The 20,364-nt window shown below is 37.6% G+C and overlaps 1 protein-coding gene across 2 annotated transcripts in view; it reads right to left on the reverse strand.

The window, feature by feature from the left end:
• Nucleotides 1-18,052, reverse strand: part of LOC133650024 (rho guanine nucleotide exchange factor TIAM1-like) — a 49,151-nt gene extending 31,099 nt beyond the window's left edge. Inside the window, exon 1 of one of the 2 annotated variants that reach the window (XM_062046771.1) lies at nt 17,947-18,052. The gene's annotated coding sequence lies outside the window, so the exon portion shown is untranslated. Of the gene's footprint in view, nt 1-2,227; nt 2,290-17,946 lie in introns of those variants that run through there. The other variant, XM_062046772.1, reaches the window with a different exon arrangement.
• Nucleotides 18,053-20,364: the final 2,312 nt, after the last annotated feature.

The following is a 20,364-nucleotide window of genomic DNA, read 5'->3' on the forward strand; positions in this document are numbered from 1 at the left end:
CAGAACCTGGTTCGATTCCCTCGATCTCCTTCGTTCCAAAGTCGCAGCGACTGTTTACGACCCCCCTCCCTTTAGAAACAGCTGTTGCCATGTAATCAGGGAAATAAAAGTAGGAGACATGCAGACTTCTGGTTGCATGCAGACGGCCTAGAAATGTATTCTTATTACTTTTTTGTATTTATTTATTTTAATTATTATTATTAATATTATTATTATTATTATTTTTAATAATTTTTTATTTATTATTTTATTATTAGTTATTACTTTATGAAATTGATGAATGTACGTTTTAATTACATGCAAGGACTCATGGCGATTAATAATTCCAATATTGTTAAAAAACAACAATTAGGATTAGGAAAAAATACAAACAGAACCTGGTTCGATTCCCTCGCTCTCCTTCGTTCCAAAGTCGCAGCGACTGTTTACGACCCCCCTCCCTTTAGAAACAGCTGTTGCCATGTAATCAGGGAAATAAAAGTAGGAGACATGCAGACTTCTGGTTGCATGCAGACGGCCTAGAAATGTATTCTTATTACTTTTTTGTATTTATTTATTTTAATTATTATTATTAATATTATTATTATTATTATTTTTAATAATTTTTTATTTATTATTTTATTATTAGTTATTACTTTATGAAATTGATGAATGTACGTTTTAATTACATGCAAGGACTCATGGCGATTAATAATTCCAATATTGTTAAAAAACAACAATTAGGATTAGGAAAAAATACAAACAGAACCTGGTTCGATTCCCTCGCTCTCCTTCGTTCCAAAGTCGCAGCGGCTGTTTACGACCCCCCCTCCCTTTAGAAACAGCTGTTGCCATGTAATCAGGGAAATAAAAGTAGGAGACATGCAGACTTCTGGTTGCATGCAGACGGCCTAAAAATGTATTCTTATTACGTTTTTGTATTTATTTATTTTAATTATTATTAATATTATTATTTTTTATAATTTTTTATTTATTATTAGTTATTACTTTATGAAATTGATGAATCTACGTTTTAATTACATGCAAGGACTCATGGCGATTAATCATTCCAATATTGTTAAAAAACAACAATTAAGATTAGGAAAAAATGCCTGGTTCGATTCCCTCGTTCTCCTTCATTCCAAAGTCGCAGACGGCTGTTTACGACCCCCCCTCCCTTTAGAAACAGCTGTTGCCATGTAATCAGGGAAATAAAAGTAGGAGACATGCAGACTTCTGGTTGCATGCAGACGGCCTAAAAATGTATTCTTATTACTTTTTTGTATTTATTTATTTTAAAATAATTAATATTATTATTTTATTATTATTATTTATTTATAATTTTTTATTTATTATTTTATTATTAGTTATTACTTTATGAAATTGATGAATGTACGTTTGAATTACATGCAAGGACTCATGGCGATTAATAATTCCAATATTGTTAAAAAACAACAATTAGGATTAGGAAAAAATGCCTGGTTCGATTCCCTCGCTCTCCTTCGTTCCAAAGTCGCAGCGGCTGTTTACGACCCCCCTCCCTTTAGAAACAGCTGTTGCCATGTAATCATGGAAATAAAAGTAGGAGACATGCAGACTTCTGGTTGCATGCAGACGGCCTAAAAAATTATTCTTATTACTTTTATTTATTTATTATTACATTATTATTATTATTATATTATTAATTACTATTTTTTTATTTTTTTTATTTATTTATTATTAGTTATTACTTCATGAAAATGATGACTCTACATTCTAATTACATGCAAAGACTCATGGCGACTACTAATTCCATCCATCCATCCATTTTCTACCGCTTGTCCCTTTTTGGGCCTGTGGGGGGGTCGCTGGAGCCTATCTCAGCTGCATTCGGGCGGAAGGCGGGGTACACCCCCGGACAAGTCGCCACCTCATCGCAGGACTAATAATTCCAACATTGTTAAAAAAAACCAAAACGATTAGGAAAAAACTCTTTTCTGCCCGGTCAAGCAATGCAAACAGAACCTGGTTCGATTCCCCTCGCTCTCCTTCATTCCAAAGTCGACACTTTGCAGCCCGCTAAGACCACACCTGCCATACCGCTGCCAACACACACCTTATGTAACCAAGCACACCTTCACACACACACACACACACGTTTAGCTTCTTTCTTAATCCGTCATCGGCACTTGATGCATGCACAAGAAATTCAAGGCCGCCCGCCGAGGTGTGGACCGTCAGAGTCAAGCCGGGACAGGATCAGCCTTACCTTTTTTCTCCAGAAGTAAAAAGCAGCCTGTGGCTACGGACCGAGCGGCTGGAGCGGTGGTGCAATGTGCTGTGTGTGTGTGTGGGAGGAGGAGGAGGAGGAGCTTGGAAGGCGAGCAGCGACCTGCCGCCGCCGCCCCCGCCGGCAGCGGCAAGCAGGATCAAGTGAGATTATTGCACCACGGAGCGGCTTGGCGTCCAGACGCACATCAGCACATCCAAGCGGCCTATGATAGCCTTTTAGTGCGTTAAAGACCCGAAAGAAGCACCGGATGATGTGAGGAGCACCAAATCAAAGCTTCCGGAACGTTCATTTCTTAAAGGGGAACTGCACTTTTTACCTATCATTCACAATAAGACAAGAACACATTCTAAGTCGTAAAACTGGACTCTCACTATTATGTTAGATCCACTATGGACTGGACTCTCACTATTATGTTAGATCCACTATGGACTGGACTCTCACTATTATGTTAGATCCACTATGGACTGGACTCTCACTATTATGTTAGATCCACTATGGACTGGACTCTCACTATTATGTTAGATCCACTATGGACTGGACTCTCACTATTATGTTAGATCCACTATGGACTGGACTCTCACACTATTATGTTAGATCCACTATGGACTGGACTCTCACACTATTATGTTAGATCCACTATGGACTGGACTCTCACTATTATGTTAGATCCACTATGGACTGGACTCTCACTATTATGTTAGATCCACTATGGACTGGACTCTCACACTATTATGTTAGATCCACTATGGACTGGACTCTCACTATTATGTTAGATCCACTATGGACTGGACTCTCACTATTATGTTAGATCCATTATGGACTGGACTCTCACACTATTATGTTAGATCCACTATGGACTGGACTCTCACACTATTATGTTAGATCCACTATGGACTGGACTCTCACTATTATGTTAGATCCACTATGGACTGGACTCTCACTATTATGTTAGATCCATTATGGACTGGACTCTCACACTATTATGTTAGATCCACTATGGACTGGTCTCTCACTATTATGTTAGATCCACTATGGACTGGACTCTCACTATTATGTTAGATCCACTATGGACTGGACTCTCACTATTATGTTAGATCCACTATGGACTGGACTCTCACTATTATGTTAGATCCACTATGGACTGGACTCTCACACTATTATGTTAGATCCACTATGGACTGGACTCTCACACTATTATGTTAGATCCACTATGGACTGGACTCTCACACTATTATGTTAGATCCACTATGGACTGGACTCTCACACTATTATGTTAGATCCACTATGGACTGGACTCTCACACTATTATGTTAGATCCACTATGGACTGGACTCTCACACTATTATGTTAGATCCACTATGGACTGGACTCTCACTATTATGTTAGATCCGCTATGGACTGGACTCTCACTATTATGTTAGATCCACTATGGACTGGACTCACACTATTATGTTAGATCCACTATGGACTGGACTCTCACTATTATGTTAGATCCACTATGGACTGGACTCTCACACTATTATGTTAGATCCACTATGGACTGGACTCTCACACTATTATGTTAGATCCACTATGGACTGGACTCTCACACTATTATGTTAGATCCACTATGGACTGGACTCTCACACTATTATGTTAGATCCACTATGGACTGGACTCTCACACTATTATGTTAGATCCACTATGGACTGGACTCTCACTATTATGTTAGATCCACTATGGACTGGACTCTCACTATTATGTTAGATCCACTATGGACTGGACTCTCACAATATTATGTTAGATCCACTATGGACTGGACTCTCACACTATTATGTTAGATCCACTATGGACTGGACTCTCACACTATTATGTTAGATCCACTATGGACTGGACTCTCACTATTATGTTAGATCCACTATGGACTGGACTCTCACTATTATGTTAGATCCACTATGGACTGGACTCTCACAATATTATGTTAGATCCACTATGGACTGGACTCTCACACTATTATGTTAGATCCACTATGGACTGGACTCTCACTATTATGTTAGATCCACTATGGACTGGACTCTCACTATTATGTTAGATCCACTATGGACTGGACTCTCACTATTATGTTAGATCCACTATGGACTGGACTCTCACTATTATGTTAGATCCACTATGGACTGGACTCTCACTATTATGTTGGATCCACTATGGACTGGACTCTCACTATTATGTTAGATCCACTATGGACTGGACTCTCACACTATTATGTTAGATCCACTATGGACTGGACTCTCACTATTATGTTAGATCCACTATGGACTGGACTCTCACACTATTATGTTAAATCCACTATGGACTGGACTCTCACTATTATGTTAGATCCACTATGGACTGGACTCTCACTATTATGTTAGATCCACTATGGACTGGACTCTCACTATTATGTTAGATCCACTATGGACTGGACTCTCACACTATTATGTTAGATCCACTATGGACTGGACTCTCACTATTATGTTAGATCCACTATGGACTGGACTCTCACACTATTATGTTAGATCCACTATGGACTGGACTCTCACACTATTATGTTAGATCCACTATGGACTGGACTCTCACACTATTATGTTAGATCCACTATGGACTGGACTCTCACACTATTATGTTAGATCCACTATGGACTGGACTCTCACACTATTATGTTAGATCCACTATGGACTGGACTCTCACTATTATGTTAGATCCACTATGGACTGGACTCACACTATTATGTTAGATCCACTATGGACTGGACTCTCACTATTATGTTAGATCCACTATGGACTGGACTCTCACACTATTATGTTAGATCCACTATGGACTGGACTCTCACTATTATGTTAGATCCACTATGGACTGGACTCTCACACTATTATGTTAAATCCACTATGGACTGGACTCTCACTATTATGTTAGATCCACTATGGACTGGACTCTCACTATTATGTTAGATCCACTATGGACTGGACTCTCACACTATTATGTTAGATCCACTATGGACTGGACTCTCACTATTATGTTAGATCCACTATGGACTGGACTCTCACACTATTATGTTAGATCCACTATGGACTGGACTCTCACACTATTATGTTAGATCCACTATGGACTGGACTCACACTATTATGTTAGATCCACTATGGACTGGACTCTCACTATTATGTTAGATCCACTATGGACTGGACTCTCACACTATTATGTTAGATCCACTATGGACTGGACTCTCACTATTATGTTAGATCCACTATGGACTGGACTCTCACACTATTATGTTAAATCCACTATGGACTGGACTCTCACTATTATGTTAGATCCACTATGGACTGGACTCTCACTATTATGTTAGATCCACTATGGACTGGACTCTCACTATTATGTTAGATCCACTATGGACTGGACTCTCACTATTATGTTAGATCCACTATGGACTGGACTCTCACACTATTATGTTAGATCCACTATGGACTGGACTCTCACACTATTATGTTAGATCCACTATGGACTGGACTCTCACACTATTATGTTAGATCCACTATGGACTGGACTCTCACTATTATGTTAGATCCACTATGGACTGGACTCTCACTATTATGTTAGATCCATTATGGACTGGACTCTCACACTATTATGTTAGATCCACTATGGACTGGTCTCTCACTATTATGTTAGATCCACTATGGACTGGACTCTCACTATTATGTTAGATCCACTATGGACTGGACTCTCACTATTATGTTAGATCCACTATGGACTGGACTCTCACACTATTATGTTAGATCCACTATGGACTGGACTCTCACACTATTATGTTAGATCCACTATGGACTGGACTCTCACTATTATGTTAGATCCACTATGGACTGGACTCTCACTATTATGTTAGATCCACTATGGACTGGACTCTCACTATTATGTTAGATCCACTATGGACTGGACTCACACTATTATGTTAGATCCACTATGGACTGGACTCTCACTATTATGTTAGATCCACTATGGACTGGACTCTCACTATTATGTTAGATCCACTATGGACTGGACTCTCACTATTATGTTAGATCCACTATGGACTGGACTCTCACACTATTATGTTAGATCCACTATGGACTGGACTCTCACTATTATGTTAGATCCACTATGGACTGGACTCTCACACTATTATGTTAGATCCACTATGGACTGGACTCTCACTATTATGTTAGATCCACTATGGACTGGACTCTCACTATTATGTTAGATCCACTATGGACTGGACTCTCACACTATTATGTTAGATCCACTATGGACTGGACTCTCCCACTATTATGTTAGATCCACTATGGACTGGACTCTCCCACTATTATGTTAGATCCACTATGGACTGGACTCTCCCACTATTATGTTAGATCCACTATGGACTGGACTGTCACACTATTATGTTAGATCCACTATGGACTGGACTCTCACTATTATGTTAGATCCACTATGGACTGGACTCTCACTATTATGTTAGATCCACTATGGACTGGACTCTCACACTATTATGTTAGATCCACTATGGACTGGACTCACACTATTATGTTAGATCCACTATGGACTGGACTCTCACTATTATTTTAGATCCACTATGGACTGGACTCTCTCACTATTATGTTAGATCCACTCTGGACTGGACTCTCACACTATTATGTTAGATCCACTATGGACTGGACTCACACTATTATGTTAGATCCACTATGGACTGGACTCTCACTATTATTTTAGATCCACTATGGACTGGACTCTCTCACTATTATGTTAGATCCACTCTGGACTGGACTCTCACACTATTATGTTAGATCCACTATGGACTGGACTCTCACTATTATGTTAGATCCAATATGGACTGGACTCACACTATTATGTTAGATCCACTATGGACTGGACTCAGACTATTATGTTAGATCCACTATGGACTGGACTCTCACACTATTATGTTAGATCCACTATGGACTGGACTCTCACACTATTATGTTAGATCCACTATGGACTGGACTCTCACTATTATGTTAGATCCACTATGGACTGGACTCACACTATTATGTTAGATCCACTATGGACTGGACTCTCACTATTATGTTAGATCCACTATGGACTGGACTCTCACTATTATGTTAGATCCACTATGGACTGGACTCTCACTATTATGTTAGATCCACTATGGACTGGACTCTCACACTATTATGTTAGATCCACTATGGACTGGACTCTCACTATTATGTTAGATCCACTATGGACTGGACTCTCACACTATTATGTTAGATCCACTATGGACTGGACTCTCACTATTATGTTAGATCCACTATGGACTGGACTCTCACTATTATGTTAGATCCACTATGGACTGGACTCTCACACTATTATGTTAGATCCACTATGGACTGGACTCTCACACTATTATGTTAGATCCACTATGGACTGGACTCTCCCACTATTATGTTAGATCCACTATGGACTGGACTCTCCCACTATTATGTTAGATCCACTATGGACTGGACTGTCACACTATTATGTTAGATCCACTATGGACTGGACTCTCACTATTATGTTAGATCCACTATGGACTGGACTCTCACTATTATGTTAGATCCACTATGGACTGGACTCTCACACTATTATGTTAGATCCACTATGGACTGGACTCACACTATTATGTTAGATCCACTATGGACTGGACTCTCACTATTATTTTAGATCCACTATGGACTGGACTCTCTCACTATTATGTTAGATCCACTCTGGACTGGACTCTCACACTATTATGTTAGATCCACTATGGACTGGACTCTCACTATTATGTTAGATCCAATATGGACTGGACTCACACTATTATGTTAGATCCACTATGGACTGGACTCACACTATTATGTTAGATCCACTATGGACTGGACTCTCACTATTATGTTAGATCCACTATGGACTGGACTCTCACACTATTATGTTAAATCCACTATGGACTGGACTCTCACTATTATGTTAGATCCACTATGGACTGGACTCTCACTATTATGTTAGATCCACTATGGACTGGACTCTCACTATTATGTTAGATCCACTATGGACTGGACTCTCACTATTATGTTAGATCCACTATGGACTGGACTCTCACACTATTATGTTAGATCCACTATGGACTGGACTCTCACACTATTATGTTAGATCCACTATGGACTGGACTCTCACTATTATGTTAGATCCACTATGGACTGGACTCACACTATTATGTTAGATCCACTATGGACTGGACAATCACTATTATGTTAGATCCACTATGGACTGGACTCTCACTATTATGTTAGATCCACTATGGACTGGACTCTCACTATTATGTTAGATCCACTATGGACTGGACTCTCACACTATTATGTTAGATCCACTATGGACTGGACTCTCACTATTATGTTAGATCCACTATGGACTGGACTCTCACACTATTATGTTAAATCCACTATGGACTGGACTCTCACTATTATGTTAGATCCACTATGGACTGGACTCTCACTATTATGTTAGATCCACTATGGACTGGACTCTCACACTATTATGTTAGATCCACTATGGACTGGACTCTCCCACTATTATGTTAGATCCACTATGGACTGGACTCTCCCACTATTATGTTAGATCCACTATGGACTGGACTCTCCCACTATTATGTTAGATCCACTATGGACTGGACTGTCACACTATTATGTTAGATCCACTATGGACTGGACTCTCACTATTATGTTAGATCCACTATGGACTGGACTCTCACTATTATGTTAGATCCACTATGGACTGGACTCTCACACTATTATGTTAGATCCACTATGGACTGGACTCTCACACTATTATGTTAGATCCACTATGGACTGGACTCTCACTATTATTTTAGATCCACTATGGACTGGACTCTCTCACTATTATGTTAGATCCACTCTGGACTGGACTCTCACACTATTATGTTAGATCCACTATGGACTGGACTCACACTATTATGTTAGATCCACTATGGACTGGACTCTCACTATTATTTTAGATCCACTATGGACTGGACTCTCTCACTATTATGTTAGATCCACTCTAGAATGGACTCTCACACTATTATGTTAGATCCACTATGGACTGGACTCTCACTATTATGTTAGATCCAATATGGACTGGACTCACACTATTATGTTAGATCCACTATGGACTGGACTCACACTATTATGTTAGATCCACTATGGACTGGACTCTCACACTATTATGTTAGATCCACTATGGACTGGACTCTCACACTATTATGTTAGATCCACTATGGACTGGACTCTCACTATTATGTTAGATCCACTATGGACTGGACTCACACTATTATGTTAGATCCACTATGGACTGGACTCTCACTATTATGTTAGATCCACTATGGACTGGACTCTCACTATTATGTTAGATCCACTATGGACTGGACTCTCACTATTATGTTAGATCCACTATGGACTGGACTCTCACACTATTATGTTAGATCCACTATGGACTGGACTCTCACACTATTATGTTAGATCCACTATGGACTGGACTCTCACTATTATGTTAGATCCACTATGGACTGGACTCTCACACTATTATGTTAGATCCACTATGGACTGGACTCTCACTATTATGTTAGATCCACTATGGACTGGAATCTCACTATTATGTTAGATCCACTATGGACTGGACTCACACTATTATGTTAGATCCACTATGGACTGGACTCTCACAATATTATGTTAGATCCACTATGGACTGGACTCTCACACTATGATGTTAGATCCACTATGGACTGGACTCTCACAATATTATGTTAGATCCACTATGGACTGGACTCTCACACTATTATGTTAGATCCACTATGGACTGGACTCTCACACTATTATGTTAGATCCACTATGGACTGGACTCTCACACTATTATGTTAGATCCACTATGGACTGGACTCTCACTATTATGTTAGATCCACTATGGACTGGACTCACACTATTATGTTAGATCCACTATGGACTGGACTCTCACAATATTATGTTAGATCCACTATGGACTGGACTCTCACAATATTATGTTAGATCCACTATGGACTGGACTCTCACACTATTATGTTAGATCCACTATGGACTGGACTCTCACTATTATGTTAGATCCACTATGGACTGGACTCTCACACTATTATGTTAGATCCACTATGGACTGGACTCTCACTATTATGTTAGATCCACTATGGACTGGAATCTCACTATTATGTTAGATCCACTATGGACTGGACTCACACTATTATGTTAGATCCACTATGGACTGGACTCTCACAATATTATGTTAGATCCACTATGGACTGGACTCTCACACTATGATGTTAGATCCACTATGGACTGGACTCTCACAATATTATGTTAGATCCACTATGGACTGGACTCTCACACTATTATGTTAGATCCACTATGGACTGGACTCTCACACTATTATGTTAGATCCACTATGGACTGGACTCTCACACTATTATGTTAGATCCACTATGGACTGGACTCTCACTATTATGTTAGATCCACTATGGACTGGACTCTCACACTATTATGTTAGATCCACTATGGACTGGACTCTCACTATTATGTTAGATCCACTATGTATACAAAGTGTGCAATAAAAAGGTGCAAGAGTTCAAGATGAGGTAGTTTATTGTTGGGGAGGGTGTGTCTAGATGGAGGGGGTGGAGATATTTCCCTCGATTTGGGTGTGTGTGTTCTTGTATCCCTACCCTTCTTGAGACATCAACAAGGAAAAGTATCTTCCATATGAGGAGGTGTGAACAAGTGATGACATACATCACGGTCCCAATAACATTGCATCTAATAGACAATGTCTCATTTGCACCCCCTGGTGGTGACATCTATAAAAAGTTAGGGCGGTCCCAAAAAGAAGGGATTTTTCAAAATCGACTGCTTCTGGTCAACATATGAAATAACAAGTGTTTGTAAAAATGTTAACTGCGCCCCCTCTGGCCAACATATATATAATAAGTGTATGTAAAAAAATTGAAATATGCTCCCTTTGGCTAAAATGAATAAAAACAATTAAATAAATATATATATATATATATATATATATATATATATATATATATATATATATATATATATATATATATATATATATAGAGAGAGAGAGAGAGAGAGAGAGAGAGAGAGAGAGAGAGAGAGAGAGAGAGAGAGAGAGAGAGAGAGAGAGAGAGACATACTGCAATAACTTGAAGTAAATAATGAAAATTAAAACCAAATTACAAACAACAAATTCCCCCCCAAAAATAACTAAAAGCTTACCTTTTTTTTTATATTTGCATAGTATGTATATATACATTTAATGTTGTCAATACAAATCAAAGGCTGGTCCTAAAGAGGTAGGCACTTTTCTCAGGTCTCAAGAAGGTAACAAATACAAGAGTGTGTGTGTGTGTGTGTGTGTGTGTGTGTGTGTGTGTGTGTGTGTGTGTGTGTGTGTGTGTGTGTGTGTGTGTGTGTGTGTGTGTGTTTCACAATCTAATTGTTTATAATAAGCAAAGGAGTGTTATAATCCTCCCTCTGACGTTGATGTCCGAGTGTGGCGGATAAAACAAACACACGTTTGAATTAAATAATTTAGTAAATCATTCATTAAATTCGTAAAAAAATAAATCACGAGAAAATTAACATGTGAAATATTTATTGAAATTATTAAATGATTAACTAAATCGTCAGATAATTACATCGTTAAATAGTTACATGTAATTTATTCACAATATATTAGGGGTGTGGGGAAAAAAAATCGATTCGAATTCGAATTGCGATTCTCCCGTTGTGCAATTCAGAATCGATTCTCATTTTTAAAAAAATCGATTTTTTTATTTTTTTATTTAAAAATTATTAATTTTTTTTAAATATATTTTTAAAAAAATTATAAATCCAACAAAACAATACACAGCAATACGTTAGAGACATTAATGACACATTTAAATAATTATTTAAATATATTTATCTATTGCATTTTGGCCAATTTGGTCCTCCATAGAAACTGTAGTTCCTGGAACAGTATATGGTAGGGGTGTAACGGTACGTGTATTTGTATTGAACCGCTCCGGTACGGGGGCTCCGGTTCGGTTCGGAGGTGTACCGAACGAGTTTCCACACGGACATATTAAGTAGCGTAACTCACGTTGTGTAAACAATGCACACCGAGGCACAACACACGGCATGCTAGCAGCTAACGGGCTAGGATAGACTGACCACACGTCCTCTTTTCACCGGACATGTCCTCTTTTGCGGAGCTTCTTAAATGCCTCAAATGTCCGGCATTTTGAGTTAGGGTTGCGTGTATTTTCAATGTACGTTCAGGGTTAAGAAGGGGTTAAAAACAAAACAAACAGCAGCATTGGTGAGGGAGGGGCAGAGACAGAGAGAGAGAGTTATGATCCCCCCCCCCCCCAACCCTGTAAGGGACAAACGGTAGAAAATGGATGGCAAATAAATAGAATAAAATCCCCTGAAGAGTCAGGGAAACCTGCAAAACAGGCTTGTAGGGATGAAATAGCCTCTGTGATTTTTCCTGACCTAAAGTATATTCTGCTGCACTCCGGTATTGAGCACTGTATAACGGATAAACCAGAGAAACATCGACTATAAAGATATTACATTATGTAACACTAGTGTTACATAATCATCCAAATCATGATAAAATACATAAACTGTGTAAAACAGTTTGAAAACATGTTTGAAAGATAAAATAAATTAAAGCTGCAAGCAGCGTTGGTCGGGCCCGCATATTTGGCAGGTGCTAGTTGCTGAAGGATGTCAATCTATGAAATGTAGGTCTAAGTGAGACCTACATAGAGGTATTTGTTTCATGTCTCTAAGACGTTCCTACCGGAAGTTACAAGCATTTTTGTCTGTGTTTTCCTCCGAGGAGCAGTTTTGTCTGTGTTTAATTCCTAGGGGGCGCTACAGCGCAATTTTGAGTTTTGGGGTTCGGTTTTTTATTAGATCGCAATTTCTGCCAGTCCTGATGTGTGTAAAAAGTTTGGTGAGTTTTGAAGTATTTTAAGGGGGTCAAATTACAGCTCAAAGAGGCAAAAATTAGTGTTTTTATGAAACTTTTGTTTTGAAGGGGTGATTGCCAACTTCCTGTTGATTTTTGCTGAAGGATGTCAGTGTATGAAATCTAGCTCTAAGTCAGACCTACATAGGTTTTTGTTTCATGTCTCTACGATATTCGTACTGGGAGTTAGAGGAAGTTGTGTCTGTGTTTTTTCCCTAGGTGCTGCGGCACAGTGGTTCTTTTCTTTGAAGGCTCGTAAAATCAAAACCGTAGCACTTATCCAAACTCTTTGAGTATCCTTCAATCAGAAGGGTTCAATCTCTCTCCTGTAGTAGTTTGAAGCCGAAACGACAAACACGCTCAGAGGAGATAATGTTTGATGTTTGGTGACCGCTTTTTACAAACATTTAGTTTTGAAGGGGGGATATCAAACTTCCTGTTGATTTTTGCTGAAGGATGTCAATCTATGAAATGTAGGTCTAAGTAAAACCTACATAGAGGTTTTTGTTTCATGTCTCTAAGACGTTCCTACCGGAAGTTACAAGCAGTTTTGTCTGTGTTTTCCTCAGAGGAGCAGTTTTGTCTCTGTTTTATTCAAAAATTGCGCTCGAGCGCAATTTTGAGTTTTGGGGTTCGTTTTTTTTATTAGATCGTAATTTCCACCCGTCCTGATGTGTGTAAAAAGTTTGGTGAGTTTTGAAGTATTTTAAGGGGGTCAAATTACAGCTCAAAGAGGCAAAAATGAGTGTTTTCAGTCATTTTTTGTCTTGAAGGGGAAATTGCCAACTTCCTGTTGGTTTTTGCCCGAGGATGTTAAATAATGAAATGTAGGTCTAAGGCAGACCTACATAGAGGTTTTTGTTTCATGTCTCTACGACCTTCCTAGTGGGAGTTACAGGCAGTTTGTCTGTTGAACTGTCATAACTTCATTACACTTGCTGCCATCTTCTCGGACGTTTTGATGTTAACAGACATGTTCACACGCAACCTGCTCACTGAACTTTGTGGATATTATTAAAAATGTCCATGCACCATAAAAAATTTTTAAAAAAATTCTAAAATGCGCCCATTTCAATCCATTCCAAAGCATGACGGGAAAAATGCTAAACTCCCCCAACACTTATCCATGTTTGGCACATTTTTGCTGATTGATATTTCTGATTGATTACACAACTTTAAGGGAGTCGTCACAAGGTAGGAGTCGAACTTTCATATACTATTAATATCCAATTATATTAACTATATAGCCATTATATTAATATTGCACACACACATTTTTTCAGCCCACTGCGGCCCCCCAAGTCAAAAAGTCAGGACACCCCTGCTTCACATAAGCAATCTTCTGACATGAGGGCCCGTTCAACGCCGCTCGCACCTTTAATTAAGTTTCTACTTTGTATGTCTTCTTTGGAACCACAATAAAGCACTCCTATTAGCTGGCATTGTTAGCCGCCTCGCACTTGCCATATTTTACGCGTCAGAATGCAGAAAAACACGTGCTCACATGAGCTGGCGCCCTAGGCAAGATTTTAGGTGGCGCCCCCCTCCCCCACATCGGCAGTGAAGTGTATATACTCACAAGAAACCGAATAGCTTTGTCTTTGACCTTTTTTTTTTACTTAAAGAAAGCAAATTAACAATCAGAATAGTTAACAAGATTAAAAAAAATAGGAATAAATTAATGCAAAAAATTTAAAATTAACATAAACATACATAAACACAAAATAAAACGTGTCAACAAGTTGCATAAAATAAATTAAAAATACAATACAAATAAGGCACTGCACAAAACAAGATATCAAACCAGTATGACTTTAACAACTATATTACAAAAAAAGGGGATCCTACAGCGTTCTCCATTTGTGCTTTTTAATATTGCATTAACTAGAATGACTTACAAATGACTGTACACCAGGGAGTACTGTAATTACCTAACGTTACATTATTATTTTCCATAACAATTTAGCCCCCTCCACAATATTAACCCGACGTTAAAACAGAACTAGCTATTTATTGATTGCCGAATCATGTAACATTAGCTTAATGCTAAAGCCAGATTACAATCACATTCTGTAACGGACAAATAATTTCATGTAGGCTAACGTTACCTACCTGCTACCTCTGTCTTTTTCTCGTTTCTCCTCTTCTTTTCTCTTTTTTCTTCTCTGGGCACCGTTGGCCGTTTTGACATCTTGTGTTGATTTTTTGATGTGGTAAGAGTCATGATACGGGAAGGGAGGGGGCGCACCGTGCGGGGGGAGGGGGCGTAATGTTGTAACAAATAATATTTCTATTAAATAGGCTTTACATTTTAATTGACATGGGATTATTTTTTTGTATTTAGAAATAATAGTACCAACTTTTTTTTTTTCCCTCCAACATTTGTGGCACTGGCGTGGCGCCCCCTGATGGACGGCGCCCTTAGCATTTGCCTATACGGCCTATGCCACGGGCCGGCCCTGCTGTGAATGATGGGCAAGATTTAAAAGTAAAGTGTGTACAAAAGACTGTCTCTGTATAACGCTTGTTTCCTTTTTGTTGTCATTGGGTCGCTTGAGTGTAGTTCACTTTTACGACACGGGAGGGGGGCATCGAACGCATCATTACATCAGCAAGCTCTGAAAGCTACGGTGGTCTTCGATGTCAACGGTTGAATTGGCAGTGTGCGTCAATACAAAGTGAGTTACTTTATAGACACTTTGATATCACTCGTTGAGTGCTTTAAACTGTATTGCAACTCATTTTGGTCAGTTTTATTGTAGGCTCATGCAGGGGCGTCACTAGCTTTTAAGGACAGGGGGGGCTTAGCCAGACTAATTTTTCTTTTTATGTATTTATTAATTTTACATTTTATACTAAATGTCTTGGTTTTTCCTCCCTCTGAAAATCCTATGAAATGTTTAACAAGCCATCCTATAATAATACAACAGCTATTAAAGTAACAATACAATAAAACAAATATATTTAATGATGTTGTTTTCATTATTTTAACAATAGGCTAATGTATATTACTTTATATAGATTCTACAAGAAACACAAAACTGAAAAACTAATTTATTTACAATTGCAGACACAAGGTTCTTGTTCTGCAGTGCTGTGTGCTGATGTGCTTCGTACACCTGCAGGACCGCAAGCAAGGTGGCAGAGAAAATGCGGACTGGATTTTGAGTGATGTGGGCATTTTCTATATGAACTAGTGGAATGGATTGGATAGCGACGCACTAAAGGGGCTCTCTACCTTACGCTATGAAGTGAGGGGAAACTGAGTGAATAATGACAGGTTATATAATTATTTACTTAAACTCATATTCGGGCCACTTTATAATAAATATGTCAGCATGTATTTGTAAAAAAAAAAAAAAAAAAAAAATTTTTACTTTTTTTTTTAACACCAAATGATTTAGGGGGTCTTAAGAACATTTTAGGGGGGCTTGAGCCCCCCTAAAATAGGCCTAACAACGCCAATGGGCTCATGGCTGTTAGACATCGAAGTCCACCGTAACTTCCAGAGCTTGCTGATGTAATGAGTAAATGTATTTATATGACATAACATTTTTATATACTATTATTATTATTATTATTATTAAACATACAGTAAGTAATAAGAGGGGTGGGAGTACATAAGTTTTTACTTCTTCTTACTCCTTTTCGGATATGTTTACATTAAATGTTTATTTTCATTTCTTGTTTCTTTTGCTTTTTATTATTACTATTATTATTATTACTATTATTGTTTTTGTTATTCATTCTTGAATGGCTTTTTTGTTGTTTTTTTTCAAAATTTGTTGTTTTTGTTTTGTCTACATATTTGAAATAAACATGAAAATGAAATGAAATGAAATGATGCGTTCAACGCCCCCCTCCGGTGTCGTAAAAGTGAACCACGCTCAAGCAACCCAATGACACAAAAAGAAAACAAGCGTCACAGAGACAGTCTTTTGTACAGCCCATTTACTTCAAGGTTCGCCTTTAAAGTAAATACTAGTGACAGCGCTCCCTCTAGTGGACGCACCGTGCAACTACCGCACACAGGAAGCAAGGGAGGGAAGGAGAAAAGAGAGAAGTGAGATGCCCAAAGAAGGCAAAGCCAAGAGATAAGAAGGCAACTGTCAATCAAATCCACCTTTTCATCTGAAACGCCTCCAGGCTGAAAAAGTAGAGCGTGATAAATTCCAAGCATTTCTTTTGAAGTGACTTCTCCTGCGGGAAGAGCTGCAATCACCTCCATGATTGCTCTTATCCCAAGTGATCAGACCCCCCCCGTGGGAAATAATGAACCTCCCCGCACTAAATGACAGACAGGAGTAATTACATTAATAATCGCCTCGTCTGGCGGGTAAAACCAGGTAAGGGGGAGTCCGTCGTACCCACAATGCACTGCAAGACGGGGAAAAGACAAGTTCGTCGTCTGACCGTCCTGCAGCCCCCTCTAATGACAGGAAGGTGACAGGTCGTCGCCCGTCGCCATGGCGATGGGATGTGACAAGCGTGTCCTGCTCGGATACGGCGTGTCGACATGATCACAAACGCGCTCGTCACACACACACACACACACACACACACACTGGTGTTGACAGTACGTCAATCAGCAGACGGACTCCTACCTTGGGTCCCGCCCCGGCAAAGTCTCCGTGCTGATCTCCGGGGCTCGGCGGGGGTCCTCGGTCCAGACTGTCGTCCAGCGTCAGGCCCGACACCTCGTCCAGGATGTCCTCTGAGGGGACACAGGAGCCAGGAAGCACATCTTTAAAAACTCCATTCACGTCCCATCAAAGTATTCACATGGTGTGATGTCACAGCCGTTCTCCAAAAAAGGGAATGCATTCCTTTTTGGTCCTCAAAATTCTACACACAATTCCCGAAGATGACAATGTGATTGTTTTTTTTTTGTAGAAATATTTATGACAATGTGATTGTTTTTTTTGTGTATAAATATTTGCAAACTGAAAAAAAAATGTACAAAAAAATGACATTCCTTTTTGGTCCTCAAAATTCTACACACAATTCCCCATGATGACAATGTGATTGTTGTTTTTTGTAGAAATATTTATGACAATGTGATTGTTTTTTTTTGTAGAAATATTTGCAAACTGAAAAAAAAATTAAAACTAAAAAATGACATTCCTTTTTGGTCCTCAAAATTCTACACACAATTCCCCATGATGACAATGTGATTCTTTTTTTTGTAGAAATATTTATGACAATGTGATTTATTTATTTTTTGTAGAAATATTTATGACAATGTGATTTATTTATTTTTTGTGGAAATATTTATGACAATGTGATTTATTTATTTTTTGTAGAAATATTTATGACAATGTGATTTATTTATTTTTTGCAGAAATATTTATGACAATGTGATTGTTTTTTTTTGTAGAAATATTTGCAAATTGAAAAAAATTTTACTACAAAAATGACGTTCCTTTTTGGTCCTCAAAATTCTACACACAATTCCCGAAGATGACAATGTGATTGTTTTTTTTTCGTAGAAATATTTATGACAATGTGATTCTTTTTTTTGTGTAGAAATATTTGCACACTGAAAAAAAAATTAAAACTAAAAAATGACATTCCTTTTTGGTCCTCAAAATTCTACACACAATTCCCCATGATGACAATGTGATTGTTGTTTTTTTGTAGAAATATTTATGACAATGTGATTTATTTATTTTTTGTAGAAATATTTATGACAATGTGATTCTTTTTTTTGTGTAGAAATATTTGCAAACTGAAAAAAAAATTAAAACTAAAAAATGACATTCCTTTTTGGTCCTCAAAATTCTACACACAATTCCCCATGATGACAATGTGATTGTTGTTTTTTTGTAGAAATATTTATGACAATGTGATTGTTTTTTTTGTAGAAATATTAGCAAACTGAAAAAAAAAAAAATTAACTAAAAAATGACATTCCTTTCTGGTCCTCAAAATTCTACACACAATTCCCCATGATGACAATGTGATTCTTTTTTTTTGTAGAAATATTTATGACAATGTGATTTATTTATTTTTTGTAGAAATATTTATGACAATGTGATTGTTTTTTTTGTAGAAATATTTGCAAACTGAAAAAAAAAAAATTAACTAAAAAATAACATTGTTTTTTGGTCCTCAAAATTCTACACACAATTCCCCATGATGACAATGTGATTTTTTTTTTTTTGTAGAAATATTTATGACAATGTGATTTATTTATTTTTTGTAGAAATATTTATGACAATGTGATTGGTTTTTTTTGTAGAAATATTTGCAAACTGAAAAAATGTTTACTACAAAAATGACGTTTCTTTTTGGTCCTCAAAATTCTACACACAATTCCCCATGATGACAATGTCATTGTTTTTTTTGTGTAGAAATATTTATGACAATGTGATTCTTTTTTTTGTGTAGAAATATTTGCAAACTGAAAAAAAAAATTAAAACTAAAAAATGACATTCCTTTTTGGTCCTCAAAATTCTACACACAATTCCCCATGATGACAATGTGATTGTTGTTTTTTTGTAGAAATATTTATGACAATGTGATTGTTTTTTTTGTGTAGAAATATTTGCAAACTGAAAAAAAAATTAAAACTAAAAAATGACATTCCTTTTTGGTCCTCAAAATTCTACACACAATTCCCCATGATGACAATGTGATTCTTTTTTTTTTGTAGAAATATTTAGGACAATGTGATTTATTTATTTTTTGCAGAAATATTTATGACAATGTGATTGTTTTTTTTGTAGAAATATTTGCAAATTGAAAAAATTTTGACTACAAAAATTACGTTCATTTTTGGTCCTCAAAATTCTACACACAATTCCCGAAGATGACAATGTGATTGTTTTTTTTTTGTAGAAATATTTATGACAATGTGATTCTTTTTTTTGTATAGAAATATTTGCAAACTGAAAAAAAAATTAAAACTAAAAAATGACATTCCTTTTTGGTCCTCAAAATTCTACACACAATTCCCCCATGATGACAATGTGATTGTTGTTTTTTTGTACAAATATTTATGACAATGTGATTGTTTTTT

The sequence above is a fragment of the Entelurus aequoreus genome, linkage group LG05, assembly GCF_033978785.1.
Source record: "Entelurus aequoreus isolate RoL-2023_Sb linkage group LG05, RoL_Eaeq_v1.1, whole genome shotgun sequence".
NCBI classification, from domain to species: domain Eukaryota; kingdom Metazoa; phylum Chordata; class Actinopteri; order Syngnathiformes; family Syngnathidae; genus Entelurus; species Entelurus aequoreus.